Source organism: Thermobia domestica, chromosome 9 (genome assembly GCF_964235325.1).
Source record: "Thermobia domestica chromosome 9, izTheDome1.hap1.1, whole genome shotgun sequence".
Taxonomy (NCBI): Eukaryota; Metazoa; Arthropoda; class Insecta; order Zygentoma; family Lepismatidae; genus Thermobia; species Thermobia domestica.
In genome coordinates this window covers 246237045-246250555 of record NC_137462.1, presented here as the reverse complement: position 1 = coordinate 246250555, position 13511 = coordinate 246237045, and the positions used below count along the sequence as shown (strand labels likewise).

The following is a 13511-nucleotide window of genomic DNA, read 5'->3' as shown; positions in this document are numbered from 1 at the left end:
AACGGTTGCACAATCTGTCGTAACATTGAGTCATCCTAAATTGATACATAAAACTTCGAGGATGATCTTTCGGTTGGTCAATTACCACCAAGCAGTCGAAGAGCACATAGTCCGTGCTTCTCTCTCTCTCCCCTCGTGGGGGAGGGCCGTCCTCTGCACTCTTCGCAGAGAGAGACTGTCACTAATTTATTGGTAACCTAGTTTTATTTTCCTAGTGCAGTATAGTGAAATTCATTTCTAGTGAACTTATACAACACCAATCAGTGCTGTGTTTAGTATTCGGCGTGATGACCGATTCCACGCCAAGTCTTGTGAGTAAGTACTGTCTCTTTACTAGCTCTCCCAGAGAGCCATCGTACTCTTACTCCGTACTTAATTTCTGTTGTAGACTAAATTGATTACTTCGCCCTAATTTCGTTGAACTGTTTCCTGGACGCCGTCACACCTGTGTGTACAAATTGTGGATATGTAGAAACCTGTAACTGAATCTTGCTTAGTAAATTATAGTGATCCTATTTAATGTTTAATATTGTGGTCTGTAGATAAACTGAACTCTTTCATAATAAATAACTCGCAACATAATCATACTGCTTCCATATTATTATTACTATAACAGACCATATAAAATCCTCTATCTCTCTTATCTATCGAGAGACGCCTCCGCTAAGATCACGCACTGCGATTAAGTGGTAAGACACCTTACAGTGGATCGTCGTGAGAGTAAATCTACTGATATTCTAGATCCTAGTTCTGTCTGTTCCTGGGGACCTCCGTCCCCCTTTCAAGGGACTACCAATGAGCCTGGTAAGTCAAGATCCTGTCCCGACAGAGATGCCAGATGCCGACCTCCTCTCTGAACCATCCACAGGTAAGAGTAACATCTTTTCAGCCAATCCGCTCGGGCTATCGACTACCGCTACTAGTTTGCCAACTCCAAGAGATTAATGTAGTGAAGGAGTTAATTGCGTCATCTGTAATCAAAATGTGTAGTTTGATTTGCAGTAGTGTTGTGTGTCGCCAGTGCATAGTGTAAGAGGGCTTTGGTAGGAAAGTGCCTCTTAGCGTACATCATGTGTTCCTTACTCGTTTGTTCATCTCAGCGAACCGACTTCCTATCCTTGCGGCTTTTCAATATGTTCTTTGTAATGTAGTAATTCATTTAACCAAGGGGAGTCGCTTCCTCAATCGGCTTAATATTTAGTATATAAATGGATATTCTTAAGCCCTAGTAAATCACTTGATAGAATTAAAATAATCCTTGGTTCTAATCGTTTGGTCGTTCAACTAATCTAACTGCTGTAACTGCCCATTTGCTTGAACCCTGTCAATACTAACGAGGCGCACTTTTACTTTGTTGTTTAGTCCGCCACTCGTGATGTCATCATTTATAGCGGGATGTGTTTGACCTCCCTCTCTCTTTTGATTTATAAATTTAGAAGTGTTTCTATTAGTCACTTGCGTGACCATACCTAAATTATAGATATTATTATGTATTTCTTTAACTAATAATGTATCTGAGTAGACATCACGGCGGACAGTTTAATACTAAATATCTTTCTGTAAAACTGCAACGTAACCCCTGCCGGGTTAAGGAGTTATTGCGCCTCCCTCTCTCTGTTTGATGTACTAATCTGTAAGTGATTCTTTTAGCCACTTGTGTGGCCAGACGATAATTATAGATATTCTTCTAAGTATTTCATTAACTATTAAGATGTCTAAGTGAACATCCCGACGGACAGTTAAGTACTAAGTATCTCTCGGTGATATTGTAATATAACCCCTGTCGGGTTATTGAATTATTGTGCCACTCTTGGCTTGAACGACCCTTCTCGTACTGAGACCGTCGTCTCAGACTTAATATCATAAATCACACCGCTCCCTGTCCAGACCACTGCTATCGGTGTGATCAGAGAATTATTATTTATTCGTATTAATTGAGTTTATTACTTTGATACTGTCTCAAGAACCTCGTAATATTTTGTAATATTGAGGAAGCGACTGTTTGACGAGCCTTCTGCCTTTCACGCAAGGACGGGTGTAACCTTATCAAGATCAGATTGTTATTGGAAAAATCCTACCGGTGGTTCCGCTTGAGCCCGAACCCCTGACGGGATTCTTGCGGCGCTACAACGGTTTAGGCACCGGTGAACGTCATTGTGACATTATATTCCTTGTCCGCGTGCGTCTTTTCAAAGGTGCAATTAGATCCAACATATTTATGATTGGCAGTGCGTAACCACATCGAACAGTGCAAGTGGCGTAGCTTTCGGAGCGAGAAAATACTCTGCGAATGGACCAGTGGCGTAACTAAAGGCTTGGGGGCCTCCCCGCAGACAGCGTGGAGCGGGCCCCTTCTCTACGTTCCACTTCACGATTTGGGGCCCCCTGATGTCTTGAGGCCCCCGCAATGCGGGGTCTGCGGGCCCTTATTTATGCCCCTGGAATGGACTTCCCCTGATTTGATTATCATTGGGGACGTGTAGGATGTTATGAGGATACGTCTTGCAGTGCTTCCGGATACACCAAGGACCATTCAGCAGTCAACAACTCTGGTGGACTAACATAACTCCATACCACAACAACTCATTACCAACTTCGTGAGGAGCGCGAAAGCACGTTGCAGGGCATGCATTGATGTCCGTGGCGATCAACACATACTTATAAGGACCATTTAATTCCTTCTGTAATGTCAGAGGAGCCATCATGAGTTGGAGAGAGTGTTATTTTTGTTCTTCTAATTACGTTTTTTTTTAAAATTTATCCCCCTGTTTTTTTTGTTTTGTTTTTAATCATACTGTAGTACTCTCTTTGTATGGTTCAAGCTTCCCTATGTCATTTGGGGGTGACACATAACGCGAAACGTACTTTCATCCTTATGAAAATGAAAAGTCCCACGGTTATGCCATGTAGTCCAAAGGAGATGGTGATGATGAAAAGTGAGTTAAATGGTGGAATGAAGAAAGTGGGAAGAAACGGGAGAACCCCGTGGAAACCCACGCACGCGGTGTTTGTTCACCAAAAGGTCCACTTGGCGCGAGCTAGGATCGAACCAGGGACCCCACGCACCAGAAGTGAACGCTCTACCACTGAGCTACCGCGCCCCCCACTTTCGTCCTTGTTTTGCACACTAGTGTATGAGTGTATGATGTAAAGAATTACATGGAACTTGCAAGTGTAATTTACAAGAAATCACTGGCTGTATCTTTGTCGGATTTAATTTCGTATTAATAATTCACATTATTTCACCTTATATGTAACAGATATGAGCAATGTAAAGAATTACAAAAGTTTGTATGGAACTTGTAGCTATTAATATATTCTCTTAAATAAATTCGTCGTTTAAATCAGATACAGCAGAGATGTAATGTAGCAGATGTTGCAAAATTGCACGCAGTACGTACCTGCTACCATGTACAGGCATATTCAACAAAACTTGACCACCGACTTCACTTTGAAAGGCTATATTCTCAACAGCGTGTAGAAAATTCCAATAGGCTGCTTCCACTTAAAAAAAGAAGGAAATAAATCAACTATAGACTGACTATAAAATCCGTGCTAAGTGCCAAACTGAAAATGTTGAGTAAAACGCCCAGATTTTATTTCAGAACTAGTGGAACATATAGACACGTGCATTCTTCTGGCGATTATTTGAACTACTTCCACAGTGAATACTAGATAGCCCGTTTTTCACTGAGCAGTTTTAGGCACATAGCTCACGTTGTGACATTACACCAAACTTTTCCATTTTTGACGCTTAGCAATCTACAACTTTCCAACAGCAGTAATTTGTTTTATGTAGTTCCATCTGTGGATAAGAATAGGCTTTAAAAAAAAAATACAAAAAGAGTTGGATTGCCAAACGTTTTGAAGCAAGACTACGTTAAAGAAGATACTAGCATTGAAGGAAAACAGGACCTGTAACACGTTGGTATGAAATGCAAAAATTGTAGGATAAGTTTTGGTTGGATAACGGGTACGAACGAGAGAACTTAACGTTGGAATCGCTTAACAGTCAATAACTGTAACACAAACAGCGATGGAAAATGAATGCAGCCAGGGCTTATGCATCATTCCCCTGATAGAACTGAAAATAAAAAAGGGAGAAAAATAAGTAGATTTCCCTCACCGGATTTTAGCCCAAGACCTTCAAATTGTAAAAGAAACGTGCTATATAACTACATGTAAGCTATGTTTACGCCGTCTTGTTTATTTAGATATTGATGTTTAGAGAAATGTATTAGCGAGACTACACAGTCAGACTTGGATAAGTGGGATCACAAGGGACCGCCAATTTAATCCTACTTGTAGTAGGTTGAAATAGCCTATACTTCACTTAAAAAAGTATTGTAGAATAACAAGATTCCGAGTAATAGATATTTTTCAGTTATCCAGGTCCCACGTACCCAGGTTGGACTGTATTAAAAAGAATGAAGTATTAAAGCAATAAATAAACCAAGAATGGAGGTCGAATTTCTTTAAACACATTCTTGATTTGAGGCCGAGTAGCTGACATGCGTTCTTTCCCGTGTTCAGTCCGGTGAGAAAGGGAATTTGGACCCCACTTTAAACAGTAAATCCCTGACATAGGTCTCGTATTGAAAAGGGAACGTTAAGCTGCAACCAATTAATGTAATTGCTTAGAATTGGACGACTTTTAAGTACTTTCCTGGGTGTTGTTAACGATTTTGTATGCAGTATTGCAAAAAGAGATGCGGTGGATAGATTATCGCAAAATTCAAAATTTCTGTTTAGCGTCCCTTCTATCAGCGACGCTATATGAGTGCGTTACTCTCATGTCATATCGAGCTCCTTCGTGGCTAAGCGGTTAGCGTACGCGCCTTTGGCATGGAAGACCCGGGTTCGATTCCCGGCTTCCACGGGGATTCGGATTCCACGTTAATAAGTAGGTCCACGTCTCATATAGACTCGCTGCTGAACGGGAGTTAAATACAAAATCAGCTCTCATGTCATATCGCAGATTTTATGTAGCGTTCACGGACATCGATATATGATAGGATCCCTAGCCAATAGTAACTATTTCACTAATAACTTATTGTGAATATTTTGTTAAGTAATGAATTAAATAAAACCATACAGATAGAGTAGGAGATTATTGTTTGAAGTTTGAATGTTGAATATACAGTATATATATTCAACCGTAAGAACTTTTTTTTTTTTTTTTTTTTTAAGTTGCCTGTCTGTTTTCTATTTACTGTTTCTAAATGAACAAACAAATGGGTGTGGCATAAAGTAACGTTCAGATCATTTCAGTGCTTGGTTTCTTTAAATCTTACCAGCAGGAGAGATTTTGTTCAGTTATGATTTCATATGCGCAGATCATGTAGGCTATATTGCACTGTTAATATTTTTCTTTGCTTTGTACGTAAAAAAAAGTGTTCGTTAAGTGGAGGAAAGAGCCCTGAAAAAGTAGTGTTCGTTAAGTGGAGGAGAAAAAAGCGCTATATTTTTCACCAAGTGCAGTGTTGTTTGAGCTTATCTCACCTAAAAGAAAGAAGAATGAGATAAGTTTATTTATTCAGTCAGTGAAGATAAGGTGTCTCCGCCCTCTAAGGCTTGGGAGTTGCGCGACTGCGCTACAATAGTTTCTTTTAACTGCACCTGCTTTTCTAACTACATTTAGCTGGGACCCGCATACACAACATGTTTCTCCAGCTGCAGATTCGTTTGTGACAGAACTTCAATGTGCTGCTGCTCTTCTGTTGATAGCAATATCCTTTCTGTTTTGGTCAGGTATGCCCGTTAATGTTTTACGTTCATAGTAATGAATAATATTCAGCAATACGTATAAACTTTCTTCGCAGATAATTATATTGCTTCTTTTGTTATAATTGCACTTGCTTTTCAATCGAACTATAATGCTTTTACATATAGGCCTAATAGATAATCCACATGACTCTAAACTGATCACCATTTGTTATGCAAGTAGTTTATAATCTTAGATTGATAAAAATAGTATTTATTTATTTATATATTTGGCATTTATAAAAAGCAATACGTTATACCATTAGAAATTATACATTTAAATTTCCGCTTTTGTCTTTAATTAGAGATGTTGGCTAATAAATGTCTGTTTGTGCTTAATGATGAGCCTAACACCCTCAGAAGTTGTATCCTGATACCGTTAGCCCGGTGGAGCATTCAATGCTTCACAATGGTTGGTTCAGATTTCACCAGAAACTATAGACCCATGTTTCCTGTAACTTCGATGCTAAAAAGGGAAGCTGAAGTTTACCAAAGATGAGTTTTCCTGCCTCGAGTACTGATAACGTTACGAGACATCCGGTTTGGGCTCATATGCAGTAATGTTCTTGTTCGGATGAGAATGACGAATGGCCTTCAACTATGTAGAGTTTTGTTTATTCTCTCTCTTCGTGGAATTCTATTATACGCCTCTAGTACGTAATAAATCTGGAATATAGATGGGTTCTTTCTTTACCATAAATATCTTTTCTTGTGCGATTTTCCATGCCAGAGATAAGCGCAAGCCACAGTGTGGAAATGATGTTAAGATATGCATGGTGATAAATTTAGTGTAGCCTACTAAAATAAGGAGTTTTTTTTCGCAACAACTTCAAATTTTCAAGTAAAATTAATATTAGCAGTAGTAGTAACGAAGATAATGACGAAATCACGCGTCAGTTATGACGAAATCAAGTTATGGAATGGGCTGAGATTGCATCACAGAACAGTATGTAGATTGTTTAAATTCGGAATTATACCTGCACCTGAAGCTTGTTTAGTATGTGCCATTACACTGCATCAGTGGCGTAGGGAAGGGGGGGAGGCAGAGGGGCCGGGCCCCTCAAAGAGGTCCGACAATGTACTTAGGGCTGTGCGATATGTCGATATATCGATATCAGCTTATATCGATAATCGATATCGCAAAAATATCGACGTCGATATATCGATATCTTCGATATCCGATATCGTCGATACTCGATTTCGATATCCAATATCGTCGATGTTCGATATCGATATCCAATATCGTCGATATTCGATATCGATTCCGTTATCGTCGATAACGATATTTAATATTGATATCAATGTTGTCAATATCGATATTCAATATTGATATTGTCGATATTCGATATTGGTGTTTGACACTGACTCGAAAAAACCGCGGCGGGTTTTGCTTTATATATATATAGACCCTAACGCTTTTTGGCTCTCGATAGCAGCTGCATTTGCATTTCTTAACCGAATGAAACCAAACTGCACGATACTCGTATGATGCAGAAAAACGACCCATTTCATGAATTAAATTAATGTAGAGCTTGGGGGACTATGCACCCCCAACATTCCATGTTAATATGTAATTTCTTTGTTTACTTCATTTCTTAACAGAATGAAACCAAATTTACACAGGATTAGTATGGGTTAAAAATTTGGTTCCTTTTGAATATAGTCCAAATCGGCGGTGGGGTAGGGATGTTTCTACGTCTATTTAATCCACCTAAATATTGTATATTTAACTTACATTATCGGCTGCACTTCTTCATCGAATCAAACCAAACTTGTGCAAAAATTGTATTGGGCAGAAATGATGTTCCTTTGGAAGATAAAGCCAAAACCAGTGCAGAGCCGGGGACCTATGCCCTCCAAAATATTTCTCATCATTATCATGGCTGCATTCCTTAACCGAGTCAACTTGATATGCTCACTGCAGTTAATGTTTGTGTTGTATTGCCATTGCGAGTGAAAAATCAAATGCATGTGCTAATATTTGCTTAAAACTAAACAGACAAGGAAACAAGAATTTACTCGTTTTCTGTGCAAAGTTGTAATTTTCCGTTTATTTGTATGTGGTTACTAGATGTAAGTTGAGCCACATAATTCAGCCCACTAAAACAAACTCTCATTTCACTACACAGACCTACATATTCCTCATGCAGAGTCTTTTTCACATATGATTAGCATCATACTAAACGTCTGACTACTGCAGGAGACTTATGTTAGTAGAACTCTTTAGTATGGCACTAATCGCGAGTCAAAACGACTCTGCATAAGGCTCATTCTGGTTAGGTAGTATCAACACTTCTCTATTTCTTTGGATTTACGTATTAGAATATGTATTATTAGGTGCACTATTATTAGGAATGACTTAGAACATTTGTAAATTGATTTCATAAGCAAAACTTAATAATGGTATAAGACGTAAGCTTTAGCCTAAATTTAATGAAAACATCAACACTTTTAGATATGAGTTTGCACAAAACCAATAACAAGAAATCAGTTCATGTGGGAGATGTCACGTCTTTGCGTAAAGCTCTTTAATACAATTTAATAATAACATGAAAGAGATCTCGATTGATCGTGTGTTTTTTTTAATTGAATATTAAAATAGAACACTACAAAAGAATAAGTGTTAAATTTGTATAGCAACGGATAAACTTAGAAGAACACAAACACATACATGACACACACAGAGAAAAATGAACAATAACTGTCTTATTTAGAAATATGCCTATTAGCACAGAGTTTTCAACTAGAAATGTATGATGCATTGAAGTTCATGACACTGCTATTTAGGAACGAGCTTTTTTATTCATGGAAAGAAAATCAGTTATTTCGAATGTTCTGCACTAAGTGAAGTATGAGCATCAGTTACGATATTGTATCCACAACTAAATACTCTTTCCGATAGAACGCTGGCACCTACACAAACACTTACGAGCCAGAAGAACTAATTTTGGAAAGTCACTGTCATGAGATAGTAGATAGATACATAGAAAGATGTATCTCTCCCTCTCTCTTGGGAAGCAAATCATATAAGACAATAGCAAATTTTTCACTGGATGCCACAAGTGACAAGTAGAGACCTACACAGCAACCTAATATAAGGTGTTGTGACGAAATTAGATAGCACTGCGAATATCTTGGAAACGAATTATCCAAAATAGATGTTTGTCAAGAAGTATTGGAAACACCTTAACTTGGCAATGGATCAAAAATTGTTGATAATGGTATGTATGTGTTTCAAATGTAAATAACCCTCACCACTGCACTGATGTGATCCCAGATTTCATTCTTGATATCTAACCAGCACATTTGAAATTAAGAAAAAAATGCTTATACCTTGTTCTGAGAGATCATATATCTAACCCTGTAGCCGTAAGAATTTTTAAGAACAAAGCTAAACAAACTGAAACTTGCTCGTTCTTTGGTATAACTGAGTAAAATTTACTGTTATGTCTGGGTATAACAAATGGTTTAGCAAACTCGAAATATATTAACAACCAGTTTCTAGCGAACCGGTGCGAACCGGTTGAATAGCACCACTGTCTAGATGGCACTGAAAGATATGCATCGATTTCCTGTTGCAGTAAGGCATCAAATGATTAGCACAAAAGAGAAACGGGAATTCTCCGATTTTGTTTTTGTTGATCGGGTACGTCATTCGTCCATCTCTAAAATGAAATTAAATTTTTGAGTTACGTCCCACAATTACGCCGGTTAAGCTAAAAGAGACGGTGATAATGGGAAATGAATGAAAATGGTGGAATGAACAAAGTGAGTGGAAACGGGAGAACCCCAAGGAAACCCACGCAACGCTGTTTGTCCACCACAAAGTTCACTTGGTGGGAGCAGGGTTTCAACCCGGGACCTCATGCACCAGAGGTGAACGCTCTACCACTGAGCCACTGCGGCCCCTACCATCTCTATCTGGATCAAATATTATTTGTGCGTAAGCTTAAAATACAACGCACGCACGTGTTATGTTATAGAAAGAACTCTCTCTCTCTCTGAAACGCATACCGCCACACGTGCTCATTCACAAATGCACATACATGAAATAACACCTACACACAAATAAAACACGCATATTCTATGCCACCTTGTTTCACTCTCATTATTTCCGCAATGATGACCAATATGATAGCTGGGATCGAAATTAAATGACTATTTTTATTAACTTTGTCTGAGGAAAGAGTGGTGGATTAGTAGGAACACAAGTCTGTTTTCAGTGAATAACAAGTATTTTGGGATATCTGCCATTGAGACGTTTTGAGACCAGATTGTCTATATCAACATGAATATTCAAGACCAATCAATATATTGAATATTCATATTTGATGTTGTCGATATCGATATTGTCGATATTCGATAATGATATCAGAAAATTATCAAATGTCGATATCGCACAGCCCTACACCGTTTTTGACACTATAAATGGCGATGTTCAGTGTGTAAGAACCCTGTGTATTCATTCAGTTTTCTTCACCTGTGTGGTGTGACACCTGTCGATAGTCATCAATAACTCAATTAGACTCAGTGTTGTCTTATCGATATTCAATATTATCGATATCGATATTCGATATTGTCGATATTCGATATCGATATTGTCGATATAGATATTCGATATTGTCGATATCGATATATCTATTCGATATCGATATCAGAAAAATATCGAATGTCGATATCGAAATTTCGATATCGCACAGCCCTAAATGTACTTTGGTACTTTGATGTTTGTAATTTTTTATATATTTTTATGTTTATATATTTTTTGTTTGTAATTTTTCTATATGTACCTATAACAGCACTTGTCCCTTCCCCCAACACACACCCTGGCTTCGCTACTGCACTGCATTGCATGAAAATAGTGAACTTTTTTTTTCCAGTTTACGCGAAAGTTAGAAAATGGCTCTTAACATTGTCTTCTTCCGAGCCACTCAAATGTAAAATTCATTAATCTGCTCAAAAACAATCACTAATTTCCTCTATGTTGCATATGCTTCACGCTTACAATGACTGAATTCTGCAACGCTGATTATTAGAACGAATATTAAGTCTGCTTTCTCCTATTCCAATAGTTAATGACTTTGGACATTGCAGTGGTCCGACAGAGTTTCCAGTGAACGAGGAGCTTTCGAACTGGATACATTTTTTGACGTATATATTCCTAGAAACGAGCAAACGTAATTCACTTCATGTACTTTTTTTATATTTTTAAAAGAGAAGAGTGGTAATGACATGACTGTGCTGAAGCCCAAATAATACAATGACATATTTTTAAAGTGATCTTAGAGCTTCAAAATTAAAAGAAAAATATGTGGTAGACTCATTATCGTAGATATTCTTCCATTATTGGCAGATCATTTGCCGCCACTGAGAATCTTCCATGCTTCACGGTCTTCCGCTAACCTCTTCGTCTTCACGTACAATTTTTCTGTTTTGATATCGTCCATTAATTGTAGTCTCCTTCACCCTCTCCCCCTCTTTCCTGCCACAATACCCTCTAGAACGTCCCTCATGCAGTTCCATCTTAGCCAATGTTTCAACCAGTTTCTTTTCCTCTTCTTAATATCTAAAATTGTTCTTTTCTCCCTCAACCATTTCTAACGCCCTCTCGTTCGTTTTCCGCTCTACTCAGGTAATTCTTTCCATTCATCTCCACATCTACATTTGGAAACCTTCCAGTCGTTTTTCATCACTTTTAAGTAATGTCCATCTTTCTGGCAATATCCACACGATTTTTATGAGTTTTCTCAACTCTTTATTCAAGATTCCTTCTTCTTAAAGGCTTTTATTTCGCCATTCTTATCCTTGCTTTTATTTTATGTTCAAATTTCAAATCATCACTAATAATATTACCCAGCTATCGAAAACTAGACACCTGTTCTATTTTCTCCCCTCTTACTCTTATATTTGACACCGACCACTTCGTTCCAATCGCCGTGGCTGTCTTTGTAACATTTAGTAGACTATGCAAACAGGTTAGCGGAAGACGGTGGAGCATGGAAGATTCTCAGTTACAGGTGCATTTCGCCAGCCCCCCCACATTGGAGTTTCGAAACGAAACCTATGCCGATCGTTTGTGCTACGTTTGTGCCGGAATGTACCGCAAAAATTTTCGTTTGTACCACTTCCGGTACGAAGTTATAAGGGTTTTAAAGTGGGGGGGCTGGAGAAACGGCAGCCTCCAAACTTGGAATTTCGAAACAAAACCTTTGGCAATCGTTTGTGATACGTTTGTGCCGGAATGTACCGCAAAAATTTTCGTTTGTACCACTTCCGGTACGAAGTTATAAGGGTTTTAAAGTGTGGGGCTGGAGAAACGGCAGACTCCAAACTTGGAATTTCGAAACAAAATCTATGCTAATCGTTTGTGCTACGTTTGTGCCGGAATGTAACGCAAAAATTTTCGATTGTACCATTTCCGGTACGAAGTTATAAGAGTTTTAAAGTGGGGGGCCTGGGAAAAGGGCAACCCCTTACCTTGGAATTTCGAAACAAAACCTATGCCAAGCGTTTGTGCTACGTTTGTGCCGGAATGTACCGCAAAAATTTTCGTTTGTACCACTTCCGGTACGAAGTTATATGAGTTTTCAAGAGGGGCTGTGGAAACGGCAGCCCCGCACCCTGGAATTTCGAAATGAAACCTATGCCCACTCTTTGCCTACTTTTGAACCGTGTTGCCACGTTTTGCCTAATCCTCGTTTCGCCTAACCAATTATCTGACACTTTTATGACAGATAAATGATAAGATTTCAGTCCGCCATTTTAGGCGAAAAAAGGATCCTCGTTTGGCCTAATCCTCGTTACGCCTAAAATGGCGGACAATAAAAAAAATCGCGGAAATTCAAGTAGAGGGAAATTACAGAAGAAAATTCCCTAGAAAGAAATGCAAATTTTTTAATTAATATTGATATTATATTAACCCGCGGTCAACATTTTCAAGCAGTAAGGATTAGCAAAACTCCTTTATGTATTTACCATGTCCGTATATATAATGTATGTGTGTGTGTATCTATATGAGAGAGAGAGTGAGTCCACCCGGGAGACAAAAAGATCACTACTATACAATAAGGATGTTAGATTCACTATTATGCACACCAGTTCAATTTGATTGTATCATGCGTGTCTTCAACTCCGGATTATCCTTACTAGTATCATTAAAATTTGTTCTATTTTTACATCATCTCCGAGACGTAGCAATCTTAGTCAGAGACTTATGCTATGGACGTTCCGGTAGTATGTCAAAAGAGTGAAATTTGAATTCAAAAGTTATAGTTTCACCAATGCAAATAAAAAACTAGTTGATTAAATGCTTTGAGAAAATTCAAGTTGTAATGTATTGGGACGACAAAACTATAAATGAAGCAGAGACGTATAAAAAAACTGCTAGAACATAAAGAATACTTGTTTATCTTGAGCTTCTTTCAGATGTGTTCTTGCACATCTGACCTTAATGTACTTCAGAACATTTTGCAATAAAAAATACAAATGTTGAAAGTAGTGGAAGAGCTTTGTAGTCATTTCCTGCATTCGAATTTCTAAGATTTGAGCAAATACTGTACTGGGAAACATTCCAGTATCATGGGAAATTCACTTGCTACAAAAAAAAAAAACCTATAACGAACATCATATGACTAAATAATTACACAAATAGCAGATATGTTTGAATCGGATGAAATACCATGTTCAAGTGCACATTACAAATTTTGTGTAAGGTTATCTTGGGCTTCATGCGTTTCCTTCCACTTTCT

General features: G+C 38.2%; 1 protein-coding gene across 4 annotated transcripts in view; it reads left to right on the top strand.

The window, feature by feature from the left end:
- LOC145660653 (uncharacterized) overlaps positions 1-13511 on the top strand; it is a 295153-nt gene that overhangs the window by 153185 nt on the left and 128457 nt on the right. Inside the window, exon 1 of one of the 4 annotated variants that reach the window (XM_081725967.1) lies at positions 5611-5751. The exons of the other annotated variants lie outside the window; for them this stretch is intronic. The gene's annotated coding sequence lies outside the window, so the exon portion shown is untranslated. Of the gene's footprint in view, positions 1-5610; positions 5752-13511 lie in introns of those variants that run through there. 4 annotated transcript variants of the gene reach the window in all.